The following is a 20,242-nucleotide window of genomic DNA, read 5'->3' on the forward strand; positions in this document are numbered from 1 at the left end:
GCTAAACTACAACAATCCAGAGGCAACCTTTCTGAAATTTTCGAACAAGAGAAGGAGATGGCAGCCGAACCCAACAACAATAATGCAAGGAGAATGCTTGGTGACTTCACAAAACCAACGTCCAAATTTGATGGAAAAAGCATCTCCATTCCTGCCATTGGAGCCAACAATTTTGAGCTTAAGCCTCAACTAGTTGCTTTAATGCAACAGAACTGCAAGTTTTATGGACTTCCATCTCAAGATCCTTACCAGTTTTTAACTGAGTTCTTGCAGATTTGTGAGACTGTTAAGACAAATGGAGTAGATCCTGAAGTCTACAGGCTCATGCTTTTCCCTTTTGCTGTAAGAGACAGAGCTAGAACATGGTTGGACTCACAACCTAAAGATAGCCTGGACTCCTGGGATAAGCTGGTCACGGCCTTCTTGGATAAATTCTTTCCTCATCAAAAGATGAGCAAGCTTTGAGTGGATGTTTAGACCTTCAAGCAAAAAGATGGTGAATTCCTCTATGAGGCTTGGGAAAGATACAAGCAGATGACCAAAAAGTGTCCTTCTAACATGTTTTCAGAATGGACCATATTAGATATATTCTATTATGGTCTATCTGAATTTTTCAAGATGTCATTGGACCATTCTGCAGGTGGATCTATTCACCTAAAGAAAATGCCTGAAGTGGCTCAAGAACTTATTGACATGGTTGCAAATAACCAATTCATGTACACTTCTGAGAGGAATTCCGTGAATAGTGGGACGCCTCAAAGGAAGGAAGTTCTTGAAATTGATACTCTGAATGCCATATTGGCTCAGAACAAAGTGTTGACTCAGCAAGTCAACATGATCTCTCAAAGTCTGAATGGATGGCAAAATGCATCCAACAGTACTAAAGAGGTAGCTTCTGAAGAAGCTTATGATCCTGAGAACCCTGCAATGGCAGAGGTTAATTACATGGGTGAACTTTATAGAAACACCTATAACTCATCATGGAGAAACCATCCAAATGTCTCATGGAAGGATCAACGAAAGGCTCAACAAGGCTTTAACAATGGTGGAAGAAATAGGCTCAGTAATAACAAGCCTTTTCAATCATCTTCTCAGCAACAGAAAGAAAATTCTGAATAGAGCCCCTCTAATTTAGCAAACTTAGTCTCTGATCTGTCAAAACCCACTTTACGTTTCATGAGTGAAACAAGGTCCTCCATTAGAAATCTGGAGGCACAAGTGGGCCAGCTAAGTAAGAAAGTCATTGAAACTCCTCCCAGTATTCTCCCAAGCAATACAGAAGAGAATCCAAAAGGAGATTGCAAGGCCATTGAAGTAATCAATATGGCCGAATGCACAAGGGAGGAGAAGGACGAAAATCCTAGTGAGAAAGACCTCCTGGGACGTCTCTCAAACAAGAAGGAGTTCCCCATTGAGGACCTAAAGGAATCTGAGGCTCATATAGAGACCATAGAGATTCCACTAAATCTCCTTCTGCCATTCATGAGCTCTGAAAACTATTCCTCCTCAGAAGAGGATGAAGATGTAACTGGAGAGCAAGTTGCTCAATATCTAGGAGCTATCATGAAGTTGAATGCCAAGTTGTTTGGTAATGAGACTTGTGAAGGTGAATCCCCCTTGCTCATTAGTGAACTAGATACATGGATTCAGAAAACTCTACCTCAAAAGAGACAAGATCCTGGTAAATTCTTAATACCCTGTACCATAGGCACCATGACCTTTAACAAGGCTCTGTGTGACCTGGGGTCAGGCATAAATCTTATGCCACTCTCTGTAATGTAGAAACTGGGGATCATTGAGGTACAGCCTGCCTTATTCTCACTTCAATTGGCAGACAAGTCAGTAAGACAAGCTTATGGATTAGTAGAGGACGTGTTAGTAAAGGTTGAAGGTCTTTACATTCCTGCTGATTTCATAATCTTAGACACTAGGAAGGAAGAAGATGAATGCATCATCCTTGGAAGACCTTTCCTAGCCACAGCAAAAGCTGTGATTGATGTTAGCAGAGGAGAATTAGTCCTTCAATTGAATGGGGACTACCTTGTGTTTAAAGCTCAAGGACCTTCCTCTGCAACCATGGACAGAAAGCATGAAAAGCTTCTCTCAGTACAGAGTCAAAAAGAGCCCCCACAGTCAAACTCTAAGTTTGGTGTTGGGAGGCCACAACCAAACTCTAAGTTTGGTGTTGAGAAGCCCCCTCATTCAAACTCTAAGTTTGGTGTTGGGAGGCCCTCATCATGCTCTGAATATCTGTGAGGCTCCATGAGAGCCCACTGTCAAGCTAATGACACTAAAGAAGCACTTGTTGGGAGGCAACCCAATTTTTATATATCTAATTTTAATTTTATTTTATTGTTATTTTGTGTTTTATTAGGTTCATGATCATGTGGAGTCACGAAAAAAATACTAAAATTAAAAACAGAAACAAAAATAGCAGAAGAAAAATCACACCCTGGAGGAAGGACTTACTGGCGTTTAAATGCCAGTAAGGTGCATCTGGCTGGCGTTCAACGCCAGAACAGAGCATGTTTCTGGCGCTGAATGCCAAGAATGTGCCTTGAGGAAAGCTGGCGCTGAACGCCAATAACAAGCAAGGAACTGGCGTTCAACGCCAGAAACATGCTATACATGGGTGTTGAACGCCCAGAGTGTGCATCACTTCGGCGTTTAAATGCCAGAATGGTGTGCAAAGGCATTTTACATGCCTAATTGGTGCAGGGATGTAAATCCTTAACACCTCAGGATCTGTGGACCCCACAGGATCATCTCAGGATCTGTGGACCCCACAGGATCCCCATCCACCTTCAAAATTCAAAAATCTTTCCCACCCAAACCCACCCTAAATGACCGAAACTACACCCACTCCCCTCCCTATATATACCCTTCCATTCTACTTCATTTTCACACAACACAAACCCTCTCTTCTACACCTTGACCGAAACACCTTCCCTCACTCTCCTCCATATTTTCTTCTTCTTCTTCTTCTCTTCTTTCTTCTCTTGCTCGAGGGCGAGCAATATTTTAAGTTTGGTGTGGTCAAAGCATAATCTTTTTGTTTTTCCATTACCATCAATGGAACCTAAGGCCGGAGAATCCTCTAGAAAAGGAAAAGGGAAGACAAAAGCTTCCACCTCCGAGTCATGGGAGATGGAAAGATTCATCTCCAAAAGCCATCAAGACCACTTCTATGATGTTGTGACAAAGAAGAAGGTGATCCCTGAGGTCCCTTTCAAACTCAAGAAAAATGAGTATCCGGAGATTCGACATGAAATCTGAAGAAGAGGTTAGGAAGTCCTAACTAACCCCATGCAACAAGTCGGAATCTCAATGGTTCAAGAGTTCTATACCAATGCATGGATCACTAGGAACCATGATCAAAGTGTGAATCCGAGTCCAAAGAATTATCTCACAATGGTTTGGGGGAAATACTTAGATTTTAGTCCAGAAAATGTGAGGTTGGCATTCTACTTGCCCATGATGCAAGGAGATGAACGCCCCTACACTAGAAAATGTGAGGTTCTTACTTTTCTGCTGTTCGGTTTTTATATTATATGTTTATCTATGTTTTGTGTCTCTACTTCATGATCATTAGTGTTTAGTAACTATGTCTTAAAGTTATGAATAATTCCATTAATCATTCACCTCTCTTAAATGAAAAATGTTTTTAATTCAAAAGAACAAAGAAGTACATGAATTCCGAATTTATCCTTGAATTTAGTTTAATTAAATTGATATGGTGACAATACTTTTTACTTTCTGAATGAATGCTTGAACCGTGCATATTTTTTATCTTGTTGTTTATGAATGTTAAAACTGTTGGCTCTTGAAAGAATGATGAACAAAGAGAAATGTTATTGATAATCTGAAAAATCATGAAATTGATTCTTGAAGCAAGAAAAAGCAGTGAAAAACAAAATCTTGCGAAAAAAAATATGGCGAAAAAAATAAAAAATAGAAAGAAAAAGAAATAGCAAGCAGAAAAAGCCAATAGCCTTAAAACCAAAAGGCAAGGGTAAAAAGGATCCAAGGCTTTGAGCATCAATGGATAGGAGGGCCCAAGGAAATAAAATTCAGGCCTAAGCGGCCAAACCAAGCTGTCCCTAACCATGTGCTTGTGTCATGAAGGCCCAAGTGAAAAGCTTGAGACCGAGTGGTTAAAGTCGTGATCCAAAACAAAAGAGTATGCTTAAGAGCCCTGGACACCTCTAACTGGGGACTCTAGCAAAGCTGAGTCACAATCTGAAAAGGTTCACCCAGTCATGTGTCTGTGGCATTTATGTATCCGGTGGTAATACTGGAAAACAAAGTGCTTAGGGCCACGGCCAAGACTCATAAGTAGCTGTGTTCAAGAATCAACATACTTAACTAGGAGAATCAATAACACCATCCAAAATTCTAAGTTCCTAGAGAAGCCAATCATTTTGAACTTCAAAGGAAAAAAGTGAGATGCCAAAACTGTTCAGAAGTAAAAAGCTACAAGTCCCGCTCATCTAATTAGAATTAATATTCATTGATATTTTGGAATTTATAGTATATTCTCATCTTTTTATCCTATTTGATTTTCAGTTGCTTGGGGACAAGCAACAATTTAAGTTTGGTGTTGTGATGAGCGGATAATTTATACGCTTTTTGGCATTGATTTTAGGTAGTTTTTAGTAAGTTCAAGCTACTTTTAGGGATGTTTTCATTAGTTTTTATGTTAAATTCATATTTCTGGACTTTACTATGAGTTTGTGTGTTTCTCTGTGATTTCAAGTAATTTCTGGCTGAAATTGAGGGACTTGAGCAAAACTCTGATAGGAGGATGACAAAGGACTGCTGATACTGTTAGAATCTGACCTCCCTGCACTCGAAATAGATTTTCTGGAGCTGCAGAACTCCAAATGACGCGCTCTCAATGGCGTTGGAAAGTAGACATTCAGAGCTTTCCAGAAATATATAATAGTCTATACTTTATTCGGGAATTGACGACGTAAACTGGCGCTCAACGCCAGTTCCATGTTGCTGCCTGGAGTAAAACGCCAGAAACACGTCACGACCCGGAGTTGAACACCCAAAACATGTTACAACTTGGCGTTCAACTCCAAAAGAAGCCTCAGCTCGTGGATAGATCAAGCTCAGCCCAAACACACATCAAGTGGGCCCCGAAAGTGGATTTATGCATCAATTACTTACTCATGTAAACCCTAGTAGCTAGTCTAGTATAAATAGGATAATTTACTATTGTATTAGATATCTTTGGTCTCAGTTTTATTTTATTCTTCATCTAAGGAGACTATTGATCACGTTTTGGGGGGCTGGCCATTCGGCCATGCCTGAACCTTTCACTTATGTATTTTCAACGGTGGAGTTTCTACACACCATAGATTAAGGGTGTGGAGCTCTGCTGTACCTCAAGCTTCAATGCAATTACTATTATTTTCTATCCAATTCGAATTATTCCTATTCTAAGATATTCGTTGCACTTCAACTTGATGAATGTGATGATCCGTGACACTCATCATCATTCTCACCTATGAACGCGTGTGATTGACAACCACTTCCGTTCTACCCTAGACCGGGCGCATATCTCTTGGATTCTTTAATCAGAATCTTCGTGGTATAAGCTAGAATTGATGGCGGCATTCATGGGAATCCGGAAGGTCTAACCTTGTCTGTGGTATTCCGAGTAGGATTCCGAAATTGAATGACTGTGACGAGCTTCAAACTCCTGATGGCTGGGCGTTAGTGATAGACGCAAAAGAATCAAGGGATTCTACTCCAACCTGATTGAGAACCGACAGATGATTAGCCGTGTTGTGACAGAACATTTGGACTTTTTTCACTGAGAGGATGGGATGTAGCCATTGACAATGGTGATGCCCTACATACAGCTTGCCATGGAAAGGAGTGATGAGAAGGAAAAAGGAAGAAGTAGGATAGCAGAGATTCAGAAGGAGCACAGCATCTCCATACACTTATCTGAAATTCCCACCATGGAAATACATGAGTAACTTTATCTTTATTTTATGTTTATTTACTATTATTTGATTTTCCAAATTCCATAATTTATTTAAATCCGCTTGACTAAGATTTACAAGATGACCATAGCTTGCTTCATACCAACAATCTCTGTGGGATCGACCCTTACTCACGTAAGGTTTATTACTTGGACGACCCAGTACACTTGCTGGTTAGTTGAACGGAGTTGTGTCCACACATAGCAAAGAGCCATTATAATGAAATATATTCCATACAATAACAAAGAGTACAACATTGATGATCACAATTTCGTCCACCAAATGTAAAGGCCTTTAACCTTTACCAACACGTCCTCTGCTAATCCATAAGCTTGTCTTACTGACTTGTCTGCCAATTATAATGAGAATAAGGCAGGCTGTACCTCAATGATCCCCAATTTTTCCATTACAGAGAGTGGCATAAGGTTTATGCCTGACCCTAGATCACACAGAGCCTTGTTAAAGGTCTTGGTGCCTATGGTACAGGGTATTAAGAATTTCCCAGGATCTTGTTTCTTTTGAGGTAGAGTTTGTTGAACCCATGTATCAAGTTCACTAATGAGCAAGGGAGGTTCACCTTCCCAAGTCTCATTACCAAATAACGTGGCATTCAGCTTTATGATGGCTCCTAGATATTGAGCAACTTGCTCTCCAGTTACATCTTCATCCTCTTCAGAGGAAGAATAATCTTCAGACCTCATGAATGGCAGAAGGAGATTTAATGGAATCTTTATGGTCTCTATATGAGCCTCCGATTCCTTTAGGTCCTCAATAGGAAACTCCTTCTTGTTTGAGAGACGTCCCAGGAGGTCTTCCTCACTAGGATTTTTGTCCTTCTCCTCCCTTGTGCATTCGGCCATATTGATTACATCAATGGCCTTGCACTCTCCTTTTGGATTCTCTTCTGTATTGATTGGGAGAATACTGGGAGGAGTTTCAATGACTTTCTTACTCAGCTGGCCCACTTGTGCCTCCAAATTTCTGATTGAGGACCTTGTTTCACTCATGAAACTTAAAGTGGCCTTAGACAGATCAGAGACAAATTTGCTAAATTAGAGTGGCTCTGCTCCGAATTCTCTGTCTGTTGCTGAGAAGATGATGGAAAAGGCTTGTTATTGCTTAGCCTGTTTCTTCCACCATTATTAAAGCCTTGTTGAGGCTTTTGTTGATCCTTCCATGAGCAATTTGGATGATTTCTCCATGATGAATTATAGGTGTTCCCATAAGGTTCACCCATGTAATTTACCTCTGCTATTGCAGGGTTCTCAGGATCATAAGCTTCTTCAGAAGCTGCCTCTTTAGTACTGTTGGATGCATTTTGCCATCCATTCAGACTTTGAGAGATCATATTGACTTGCTGAGTCAACACTTTGTTCTGAGCCAATATGGTATTCAGAGCATCAGTCTCAAGAACTCCCTTCCTCTAAGGCGTCCCACTATTTACGGAATTCCTCTCAGAAGTGTACATGAATTGGTTATTTGCAACCATGTCAATAAGTTCTTGAGCTTCTGCAGGCGTTTTCTTTAGGTGAATGGATCCACCTGCAGAATGGTCCAATGACATCTTGAAAAACTCAGATAGACCATAATAGAATATATCTAATATGGTCCATTCTGAAAACATGTCAGAAGGACACTTTTTGGTCATCTGCTTGTATCTTTCCCAAGCTTCATAGAGGGATTCACCATCTTTTTGCTTGAAGGTTTGAACATCCACTCTAAGCTTGCTCAGCTTTTGAGGAGGAAAGAATTTGTCCAAGAAGGCCATGACCAGCTTATCCCCTGAGTCCAGGCTATCTTTTGGTTGTGAGTCCAACCATGTCCTAGCTCTGTCTCTTACAGTAAAAGAAAAAAGCATGAGCCTGTAGACTTCAGGATCTACTCCATTTGTCTTAACAGTCTCACAAATCTGCAAGAACTTAGTTAAAAACTAATAAGGATCTTCAGATGGAAGTCCATGAAACTTGCAGTTTTGTTCCGTCAAAGCAACTAATTGAGGTTTCAACTCAAAATTGTTTGCTCCAATGGCAGGAATTGTGATGCTTCTTCCATCAAACTTGGACGTTGGTTTAGTGAAATCACCAAGCATCCTCTTTCCATTATTGTTGTTGGGTTTAGCTACCATCTCCTTCTCTTGTTCGAAAATTTCAGAAAGGTTACCTCTAGATTGTTGTAATTTAGCTTCTCTTAGTTTCCTCTTCAGAGTCCTTTCAGGTTCAGGATCAGTTTCAACAAGAGTGCCTTTTTCCTTGTTCCTGCTCATATGAAAGAGAAGAGAAAAAGAAAAGGAAGAGGAATCCTCTATATTTGGACAAAGAGGATCCTTATTATTAGTAGAAGAAGAAAGGAATAAAAGTGGAGAATCCAATCACAAAGGTGAGGATAGAGGCAGTGATTGGAGATGAAGAGAGGTGAAGAGAAGTGTTAGTAAATAAATAAATAAATAGAATAAGAGAAGAGAAGGAGAATTTGAAAATAATTTTGAAAAAGTAGTTAACGATTTTCAAAAATTAAAGATAAGATATAATTAAAATTAAAATTTAAAACAGTTAAAAAGAATTTTTGAAAAAGAGATGAGATATTTTCGAGAATTAAAGAGGGAAAAGTAGTTAGGTGGTTTTGAAAAAGATAAGAAATAAACAAAAAGTCAAATAGTTAGTTGAAAAAGATATTAAAATCAAATTTGAAAAGATAAGAAGATAAGAAGTTAGATAAGATATTTTGAAATCAAATTTTTTGAAAAAGATAAAATTTTGAAAAAGATATGATAAAAAGATATGGTTGAAAAAGATTTAATTTTTAAAATTAAAATTAATTACTTAACTAACAAGAAACTAAAAGATATGATTCTAGAATTTAAAGATTGAACCTTTCTTAACAAGAAAGTAACAAACTTCAAATTTTTGAATCAATCACATTAATTGTTAGTGTAATTTCGAAAATTTGAAATAAAATTAAGAAAAATATTTTGAAAATAATTTTAAAGTTTTCGAAATTAATAAGATAAAAATGAAAAAGATTTGATTTTTGAAAAAGTTTTGAAAAGATAGGATTTTTAAAATTGAAATTTTGACTTGACTTGTAAGAAACAACTAATTTTAAAAATTTTTGACTAAGTCAACTCAAATTTTTGAAAATTATGAGAAAATTAAGGAAAAGATATTTTTTTGATTTTTTGAATCTTTAATGATGAGAGAGAAAAACATAAAAATGACCCAAAACATGAAAATTTTGGATCAAAACACATGATGCATGCAAGAACACTATGAATGTCAAGATGAACACCAAGAACACTTTGAAGATCATGATGAACATCAAGAACATATTTTTGAAAAAATTTTTATGCAAAGAAAACATGCAAGACACCAAACTTAGAAATCTTTAATGCATGGACTCTAACAAACGAAAAATGCAATGATAAACAACAAAAAAATGAAAAACAAGAAAACATCAAGATCAAACAAGAAGACTTACCAAGAACAAGTTGAAAATCATGAAGAACACCATGAATGCATGAATTTTTCGAAAAAAATGCAAGAACAATATGAATATGCAATTGACACCAAAATTAAAAATTGACTCAAAACTCAAACAAGAAACACAAAATATTTTTGGTTTTTTATGATTTTATTGAATTTTTTGGATTTTCTTACTAAATTTTTCGAAAATAAAGGGAAAAAATTTTGAAAATTTTTTTTTTTCGAAAAACATATAGGAAAAAGAAAAAGAAAATAAGAAATTCAAAATCTTTAAGAAGAATTTCAGGAATCTTTCAATATTAGCCCAAAGCTCCAATTAAAGGGTTGGACATGGCTTAATAGCCAGTCAGCTTTAGGATGGAATTACATGCATTGTGGTGATTAGTTGAAGACCAATTCTAAAGTAGTTTGAATATGGCTTTGCAGCCAGCCAGGATTCAACATGCTTCATGAAACTCTGGAATCCATTCTTAAATGTTTTGAAGCCATAGAATGATTTATTTAAAAAAAATTTCGAAAATTGGAATAAAAAAGATTTTTTTGAAAGATTTTTGAAAAGTTTTTGAAAGGGAAATTACCTAATCTGAGCAACAAGATGAACCGTTATTTGTCCATACTCGAACAATCCCCGGCAACAGCGCCAAAAACTTGGTGGACGAAATTGTGATCATCAACAATGGCTCCAAAGGCTTGGTGCTCTCAAACGTGAATCACACTTTGTCACAACTCCGCACAACTAACCAGTAAGTGTACTGGGTTGTCCAAGTAATATCTTACGTGAGTAAGGGTCGATCCCACAGAGATTATTGGTATGAAGCAAGCTATGGTCACCTTGTAAATCTCAATCAGGCGGATAATAATTGATTATGGAATTTCGAAAATCAAATAATAGTAAATAAACATAAAATAAAGATAAAGTTACTCATGTAATTCAATGGTGGGAATTTCATATGGGTATATGGAGATGCTATGTTCCTTCTGAATCTCTGCTCTCCTACTGCATCCATTCAATCCTTCTTATTCTTTTTCATGGCAAGCTGTATGTAGGACATCACCGTTGTCAATGGCTACATCCCATCCTCTCAATGAAAAAAGTCCAAATGCTCTGTCACAGCACGGCTAATCATCTGTCGGTTCTCAATCAGGTTGGAATAGAATCCAGTGATTCTTTTGCGTCTGTCACTAACGCCCAGCCTTCAGGAGTTTGAAGCTCGTCACAGTCATTCAATCCCGGAATCCTACTCGGAATACCACAGACAAGGTTAGACTTTCTGGATTCCCATGAATGCCGCCATCAATTCTAGCTTATACCACGAAGATTTTGATTAAGGAATCCAAGAGATATGCGCCCGGCCTAAGGTAGAACGGAAGTGGTTGTCAATCACGCGCATTCATAGGTGAGAATAATTATGAGTGTCACGGATCATCACATTCATCAAGTTGAAGTGCAACGAATATCTTAGAATAGGAATAAATCGAATTGAATAGAAAATAGTAGTAATTGCATTAAAACTTGAGGTACAGCAGAGCTCCACACCCTTAATCTATGGTGTGTAGAAACTCCACCGTTGAAAATACATAAGTGATAGAGGTTCAGGCATGGCCGAATGGCCAGCCCCCTAAAACGTGATCAATAGTCTCCTAAGATGAATAATAAAATAAAACTGAGACCAAAGATGTAACGTGGTCAAAAGACTACTAATACACTAGTAAAAAGTTCTATTTATACTAAACTAGCTACTAGGGTTTACAGAAGTAAGTAATTGATGGATAAATCCACTTCCGGGGCCCACTTGGTATGTGATTGGGCTGAGCTTGATCTATCCACGAGCTGAGGCTTCTCTTGGAGTTGAACGCCAAGTTGTAACGTGTTTTGGGCGTTCAACTCTGGTTCGTGACGTGTTTCTGGCGTTTGACTCCAGAATGCAGCATGGAACTGGCGTTGAGCGCCAGTTTACGTCGTCAAATCTCAAATAAAGTATAAACTATTATATATTGCTGGAAAGCTCTGGATGTCTACCTTCCAACGCCGTTGGGAGCGCGTCATTTGGAGTTTTGTGGCTCCAGAAAATCCATTTCGAGTGCAGGGAGGTCAGATTCCAACAGCATCAACAGTCCTTTGTCAGCCTCTTATCAGAGTTTTGCTCAGGTCTCTCAATTTCAGACAGAAAATACCTGAAATTACAGAAAAACACACAAACTCAAAGTAAAGTCCAGAAATGTGAATTCAGCATAAAAACTAATGAAAACATCCCTAAAAGTAACTAGATCATACTAAAAACTACCTAAAAACAATGCCAAAAAGCGTATAAATTATCCGCTCATCAATAGGATTGTACAAAATTCAATACAAAAGAATTAACCTCAAAGTCGGCTGCCTCGATATAATGCGAAGTCTCCTTCAACCTGTTGATATCTCCATTGTTACCAATTGCGCGCGCCATCATCGTATTTATTGATAATATGGTTAGAAAGGAGTAAAAGAGACGAGAAAATTGTTGAAAAGTTTAAACTAAGACCCGGTCAAAGCTTGTGAACGACATCTATTTAAAGACGTCTCCAAGCCTTATCTCGTTTACGTGTCATGTCTACGTACCTTATCTCGTTTACACTATAAATAAGATATACACGTGTCATGTCTACGTATCTTATTTCGTTTATAGTGTGAACAAGATAAAAAAAATTATTTTAGTAAATATTTTTAAAAATATTTGTTTCAGTAATTATCATATTTATTTTATTTATTAAAATAAAAATTCGACGAATTTGGCACTTTACTCTTTTTTTTTTTAATTACTATATAACTAGATTCGGTCTTGTGTCACATCACGTTTATTAGACACTCGCTCGGGCATTCATTTATCTTCACACGTTAAAAGAAAATCTCATATACAATATCCCAAGTAAGAGTATCCTTTGTTTCTATTGGATTATTTTATTGCATACAGTGAAGTCTTCGTTTCTATTTCCATGTAGTTACTTTCATGATATAATATCTTATAATATTATAAATCCTAATCTCTTTTTTCTTATCATCATACCAATATCAAACTCGCTCTCACATTTTCTTCCATTCCAAGAGAGCTTCATCTATGGCCGTTGCTTTTGATTTCCAAGGTTACATCCAACTTTTCCTCATCTGGCTTATCTCCACCATTATTGTTCGAGTCATTCTCACAAGAAACCGCAAGAAAAACGGTCACCAAAACTTACTACCAAGTCCACCATCACTACCTATCATCGGACACCTTCACTTAATCTCTTCATTACCACACCAAAGCTTCCACAGCCTCTCATCCCGGTATGGATCCATCATGCAAATCTACCTCGGCTCACTCCCTTGTGTGGTGGTCACCACCCCGGAAATCGCGAAAGAGTTCCTCAAAACACACGAAACTACCTTCATCAATCGTTTCAAAAGCTCTGCCGTTCATTACTTGTCTTACGGCTCAAAGGGTTTCTTGTTTGCGCCTTATGGAAGCTTCTGGAAGTTCATGAAGAAGCTCTGCATGTCAGAGCTTCTCGGTCAACGAACACTCGACCAGCTTCTCCTTTTGAGAAAGCAGGAGACTCCTCAGAGTCTTGCAGAAAAAGGGAGAAGCTGGCGAGGCCATGGATGTTGGTGCCGAGCTTTTGTCTCTCACCAACAGCGTAATTTCGAGAATGACCATGAGCGTGACTTGTTGCGAGGAAGGTGGGAACGGTGATGATGCAGAAGTTATGAGGAAGATGGTGAAAGACACTGCTGAGCTTGCTGGAAAGTTTAATGTTTCGGATTTTATTTGGTTGTTTAAGAATTGGGACTTGCAAGGGATGAATAAGAGGCTTAAGGGGATTTTGGATAGGTTTGATTCGATGATAGAGAGGGTAATAAAGGAGCATGAATTGGCAAGGAAGAAAAGGAAAGAAGAAGGAGAAAGTGATGAACGTGGAAGAGTGAGGGACTTGCTTGATATTTTGCTGGAAATATATGAAGATAAGAGGAATGACGAGATAGAATTGAGCAGAGAAAATATCAAAGCTTTCATATTGGTAAGTAAGCATATTTTATTATATACAATTATATTAGCTGAATATTAAAATTAAGTCACTAATATAAATATATATTAAAATATAAAATATATAATAAAATAAGAAATAATATATATTTATATATAAATATATAGTAATTAATTTTATTATATAAATAATATTTTTTTATTATATATTATGACTTCCATTAACAATTATTTTCATTTACATATAGCTTTCATCTAGAGTTTCATTTTGATATAATTTCTTTTCTTTTTTCTAAAAACTGAGGTGTATATAGGTTAAGGTGACCAAAAGATAATATAAGTATTATGTTTAGCGCCGGAATTAGATGAAATATTAGAGAAAATAAAAAATATTTATATAATAAAATAAAAATAAAATTAAATTTTAAAAGGAATTTAAATTAAAATTTATATATAATTTACATGTAAAAAATTAAAATTAGGGAGTTTAATACTTTTCTTTCCTACTACATAGCTCTGCTCCTGATTATGTTTATATATTTTTAACAAATAAGTTAATTAGTATAACGAAAAACTATATTTAATATAAAAAAGTGTATATTTAATTATAAACTTATAGTAAAAAAGGAAAAACATACATAAAAATTTAATACAAATAACATTTTTGTAGTTAAAATCTGTAAAAATAATTGTAGATTATTCTAAACCATTAATGATGACCAACAAAATACTTGCGTGATATTTTTTCAATCACTAAATATAAAAAATACTAAAAATTATATATAATGAATTAGCTAAATTTAGTTTGGTAAAAGTTTTTTAAAAAAAAATACTTTCGAAAACAACAAATGCTTCATCTGTGTGTTTAGTTGATTAAAAAGATCATTTACACTTGTTTGTGCTTGTACTTGTAACTTTATATTTGTATCTATTTAGATTAAAAAATATTATTTAATTTGTATATTAAAATTAGCTACTAAAATTAATTACTATGTATTTATGTATAAACGTATATATATGTTATTTAATTTATTTTTAATGTGTATTTTTTATTCTAATATATATTATATTAGTAGTTATTTTTAATTATTAATTTTAGTGTATACGTAATATAATTGATTTAAATTTATTTAAATTCTAAAAATGATTTTATTAAACATAATTATTGTTATTTATGTTTATTAAAAATTATTTCTAATTTAATTTACTAAATATATATGTTGTAATTTTTAAAAAATTATCCTTATGAAATCAATTTTAATAAGCTACTTTACTTTCAAAAAGAAAAAACCTTTAGCAAATCGATTCTTAGAATCGGCCCTTGAAAACAAAACGATTGATAAACTCTTGTCTTGAAGTGATACTAGCAATTTAGTACGCAATAATTGCCACTATATTGAATTGTCTTTTTATTATTATTATTATTAATAAAACAAATTTATTCACACACGCAAAATGGTTCAAATAAAAACTACGTCATGTAACTCAGACTATTTATGGAGGAGAGCCCCACTCCATTATATGATGTAAAAGGTAGGGAATATATAAATGGTTAATTATAAAACTATAAACAAAAACGGTACATACAAACAAAAACTACATCATGTATGAAGAAGAAACCACTTAAAGTTTTTCATTTTCACCGAAAGAAAATGACATAGATAATGAGGAAGCTTAAGGTCGTTTATATATATTATTAATGGTTAAAATAGAAAAAAATTATTATTTATATACTAAAATTAAATTAACTATTAATATATTTATATATAAATATATGTATCATTTAATTTATTTTTAATATATATTTATATTCTAATATATATTTCATACTAATAACTGATTTTAATAGTTGATTTTAATATATATTTAATATAACTAAAAAATATATAGATTAACATGATTGAAATAGAATATATTCCTATCATAAAAAACCTCATATAGAAGTAGATAATTATCTTATACATAAATTTTAATTTATACATAGTATGTATGTGGTGTATACAGGACTTATTCATGGCAGGAACAGACACCTCAGCTATCACCATTGAATGGGCTTTTGCTGAGTTAATCAACAACCCACATGTAATGAAAAAAGCAAGACAAGAGATTGATTCAGTAACAAGAAGAAACAGAATAATAGAAGAATCAGATCTTCCAAACCTTCCTTACTTGCGAGCCATAGTTAAAGAAACACTAAGGCTTCATCCTCCGGCACCACTTTTAGGGAGGCAATCAACTGAAATCTCTAATGTTTGCGGCTATGAAATTCCATCAAAGTCCTTATTGTTTATTAACCTGTGGTCTATGGGTAGGGACCCTAAGATTTGGGAGAACCCTCTGGAGTTTAGGCCAGAGAGGTTCATTGAAGAAAGACAATTGGATGTCAGGGGGCAATATTTTCAACTAATGCCATTTGGAACTGGAAGAAGAGTGTGCCCTGGAGCTTCACTAGCACTTCAAATTGTGCCTAGTAATCTTGCTGCCATGATTCAGTGTTTTGAATGGAAGGTTGATGGGGTTGTTAGTATGGAAGAGAAACCTGGCATGACAGTTCCAAGAGCTCATCCTTTAATTTGTGTCCCTGTGCCTCGCTTTAATGTCCTTCCTTCTATTGATTCTGTGTAGATGATTATTGTGCTTAGTGCAAAATAAGAATTTGGAAAATAGTTGTTTTTTTAATTATAATTAGAACATGTTATTATGAAATCATCGCAATAATCAATAAATCAATTTGCATAATCACCATCATGTTAGAAGAACCGAAAAACATCTTCGTTGCCAAGTTTAAAAGTCAAAATATAATTTGGATAATGATGATCAAATGATAAATCATGGTATTTTTTATAAAATCTTAAAGAATTTAAAAATGTTACAAGTTGCTTACAACGTAGTAGAAGCGTTTAGAATATAATAGTTAGGATCCGCTAGGGAGACAATGGACTATTTGTACAATGAGCTATTGAGTTATAAAATGAACATCTCCTATATTATTTAGAATAACAATGAACTATTGAGTTACAAAATGAATATCCCTCATACTATCTAGAATAAACATCTGAGTACTATGGATAATAAACATCATTCCAAAAATTTAAATTGACTTTGGGTTCACCAAAGATCAAACTCTTGACTTTTCGAATCTAACACTCTAATACCATGTCATGATATAACTTATCCCAAAAGCTTCAACTGATGAGAAAAGATAACAATAATGATTATATATTTAATACTCCATAAACCTCCATTGTACACATTATACAAATATTCCATTGCCTTCTCATACTTTCCCTAATAGTTAAATATAAGTTACAAAATTTGACTATATACTAAAAATAAGTTAAAAGTAATCAACAATAGTTACTAGATATATATTATACTCATGAGTCATTAAGTTTATAAAAAAAACTAATGTAGCAACTAGCAAGTTGAACCTTTTAAAAGTTTTATTAACTCTATTATAACTCATACTTAGTTGATCATAGTCAATAATAATTTTTTAATAATTAAGTATGTTCTCATATTTTTTTTTTATATAAAGACTTTTATGGTAATCAATGATTAAGAGAAGGGGGTTAAATCTTAGCCTCTTTTTTTAAAAATTACTTTTTGCTCTTTAAAATAATTTTAGGAGATATTTTTGCTTTTTGTCTTATAACAAGTCAAAAGACATTTTTTGTCTCGTAACCGGTTAGGAGATATTTTTTAATTTTGTCTCCTACGCAACAGAAACAGAAATGGAGTAGAAGAGAGAATCACATCCAAAAGTGTCCTGGTTCAGCTGCTAAGTGTAATGCAGTCTACATCTAGTCTCAATCACAACAATGACGGAATTTTACTACAATCAATTGATTACATACACCAATTCTTCCCTATGAACTACCCATTCCTATCCGGGACAAGTCCAGAATTTATTCCCAAAACTGAACTTGACTTGGACAACTGCCAAGTTTTCAACCTCAAAGTGCTAACCCAACTTGCAAGGAAATCTCCACAGAATCATGAAATACAACACAGATGTACAAAAGAACTCTTAGACATCTATGACTTTTTCTTTAATTTTGTACTATTTGTCTTTTTTCTCTCACTGGCTTTTTCTTACAAACCCACTCTGTTTGTCTTTTTCACCATGAGACTCAGACAGACAAAACTAAAGAAAAGAAAACAAAATGTAACACATTGAAGAAGAACAACTTCTGTTAGCTTAGGGTAGCTATGAGAACTCTGTGCTTTCTCTCCTTATCTCAAGCCTTGGCCATTCACCCTTATTATAGAAGGGGAAACTTCCAAGGTTGAAACCGGTTCAACCAAGCCACCATCTGCTTCTCCAACACAAAGCCGGTTCGGACAGAGAAAAAAGAGAGGGAAAACTGAAAGCAAATCAACATGTATGTACCTCTCTCTTATCCCTTCTCATCAAGCTTCATCAATTTGAGTCTTTCATCTTGACTTGGCCCCAAGAATGAATTCTGATCCTTGATGAATCCTTGATCATTGATAGCTCCTTCCTTTCCATATTTGCTTCTTCCTCCACGTAGCTCCAGAAGCTATCTCCTGTCTTGAATGAACAAAAATGGAAATGAGCTTTACCACTGAGATCTTCTTCTCTGACCGAGGCCGATTGCTTCTATTCTTGGCATGAAGATTTTGAAGCTTCTGCTTGAAATCTTTCCTTCAAAGACAAAGATTTTATCCACGCCATACTTTAGATCTTCTTTTTGCAAAGGTCATTATCCTATCCTTTTTGTTTTTTCATAACTTCACTGCCTTTCTCTGATAACTTCTATCTTCTTCTTTTCTATTGACATGACCAAAACAAAGAGAGAGAGGAGAGAGAAGAAAAAAAAAGCTTTCAAAGTATAATTAAATGAATTAAAATTTCACTCACATTCCACATGGAATAGAATAACATTTGGAGCATTCAATGCTTGCTAAATCAAATTTAATTCACTCTTTCGGTTACCAATGCATGAGTTTTATTTTAATTATAATTTAAATTCATTAACCAATACATGCATTCAATTTAATTAAAATTTTGAATCCACCAAAGTGAATAGATAACCAAATCATGCTTCAACAAAATTGGACCTCTTTGTTTTGTGATCAACGTATGATATTTTTGGGCCACTTTCTTCATCATTTTGTTTTATCAAAATGGGCCTGAAGTTTGGGCTTTTCTTCAATTCAAACCTCAACAATTTGAATGATCCAATTTGACACAAAACAAATTAAATCATACATCAATTTAGGCTTATGTGACTTTGGTCCAATAAACAAAACTATGCACATTAAACAAAATCATTAAACAAATAATTGAAAACAAAAATCAAATTAACAATTTTTTTAATTAATAATATTTAATCATCATTATATTTTAAGTTTTTCAAACTCAACGGACTTAAAATTCATATACTTTAATTATTTTTTCAAATGAATGAAAAAATGTATTAAATGGTTATTAGATATTCTTTTATTCTTTGTAAATGTATTAGTAAATTTAAAAAATAAAAAATATAATAATATTATTTATGTGGGTGAATAATCTTGAGATTAATTCAATAATAGATTTATACTTTCATGAATCGTGCATGAGTATGAGAAAAGTGTATGAAAAAGACACTTTGCTTTCTTTGTTGTATATGAACACCACAAAGACTTTCCTAAGAATATCCATCACTTCACAAAAAGCTTGGATCACCTATTCCCTGGCTCATGTGCCAATACTCTGAGATGCATGAGATTATAAGGATAAATGCATCCATACCAATACAAAATTTTGTTATTCCTTGAAAAATTGGTATGTAAAATAATTTTATGCATACAATATTATTTTTAGGAACGAAATTAGACTAACTTTAAAGGAGGGATAAAAAAAATTTTATAGTTAATAAAAATAAAAAAAAACTAAACTAAAATTGATGTATAATTTATTAAAAAAAAATTGATGATTGGAAACGGCCATTGCCCTCTTTGTGATATATCAGGCTCCGCCTCTGACTATTTTTGACACTGTCCTTTCTTTTAATCAAATTCGATCAAACACGTGACCAAATCAGTTTTTTATTTAAGTTTAACCAAATATTTATAATAAGGTGAAAATTCAGGTGTATTATACTTTACGTGAACTTGATAATTCAGAACCGTTAAATGATTTGACTTATTTGACTAAATTTTTATCAAATAGCTCTCAATATTTAACTTCACCTAAAGTCGAATACACCTGAATTTCCACCTTATAATTATCATTTATTGTTTTTTCTTTGACATATGTGTTTCATCCAATGTAACCAACCAATTAAAAATCAACCATGTACTCTACTTCTGTTTTTTTCTCATTCTTCTTTTTTTTTCGTTGTGTATTCTTTTCCTCGTCTTTTATTTTATGTCTTTTTTTTTCACATCTTCTTCTACATATTATCTTTTTTTATTTTTTTTTTATATTTTTAAAAAACTTGTGAAAAAAAAAACAAATAAAAGAAAAAAATAAAAAAAACAAAATTTTTAAAATAAATATAAAAATTTTGGAATAGAAATCCATAAATTTTGGAAGAGAGACACTTGAAGAAAATAATAAAATTGAGTGTTTATAAAAATTATAAAATATGATAATAAAAATAATAAAACTAAAAATTTCACTTCATTAGATACCCTTATCGTAATAAATTTAGAAGGCATGGTATTATAAGTGTAAATTCAACCTCATTGTTATCAGTGTACCGCAAATTAAAAAATTTACATATTTAAATAAACTTAACAGCTTGTTTATTCC

At 34.2% G+C, this 20,242-nt stretch overlaps 1 non-coding gene and 1 pseudogene across 1 annotated transcript; both read left to right on the plus strand.

Annotated features, from left to right (window-relative positions):
• Positions 1-7,621: 7,621 nt before the first annotated feature.
• On the plus strand, positions 7,622-7,725 carry LOC112763663 (small nucleolar RNA R71). The gene has a single exon (XR_003182915.1). It is a non-coding gene; the product is annotated as a small nucleolar RNA R71 (small nucleolar RNA).
• Positions 7,726-12,570: 4,845 nt separating this feature from the next.
• Positions 12,571-16,215, plus strand: LOC112746595 (3,9-dihydroxypterocarpan 6A-monooxygenase-like; annotated as a pseudogene).
• Positions 16,216-20,242: the final 4,027 nt, after the last annotated feature.

Source organism: Arachis hypogaea, chromosome 2, assembly GCF_003086295.3.
Source record: "Arachis hypogaea cultivar Tifrunner chromosome 2, arahy.Tifrunner.gnm2.J5K5, whole genome shotgun sequence".
Taxonomy (NCBI): domain Eukaryota; kingdom Viridiplantae; phylum Streptophyta; class Magnoliopsida; order Fabales; family Fabaceae; genus Arachis; species Arachis hypogaea.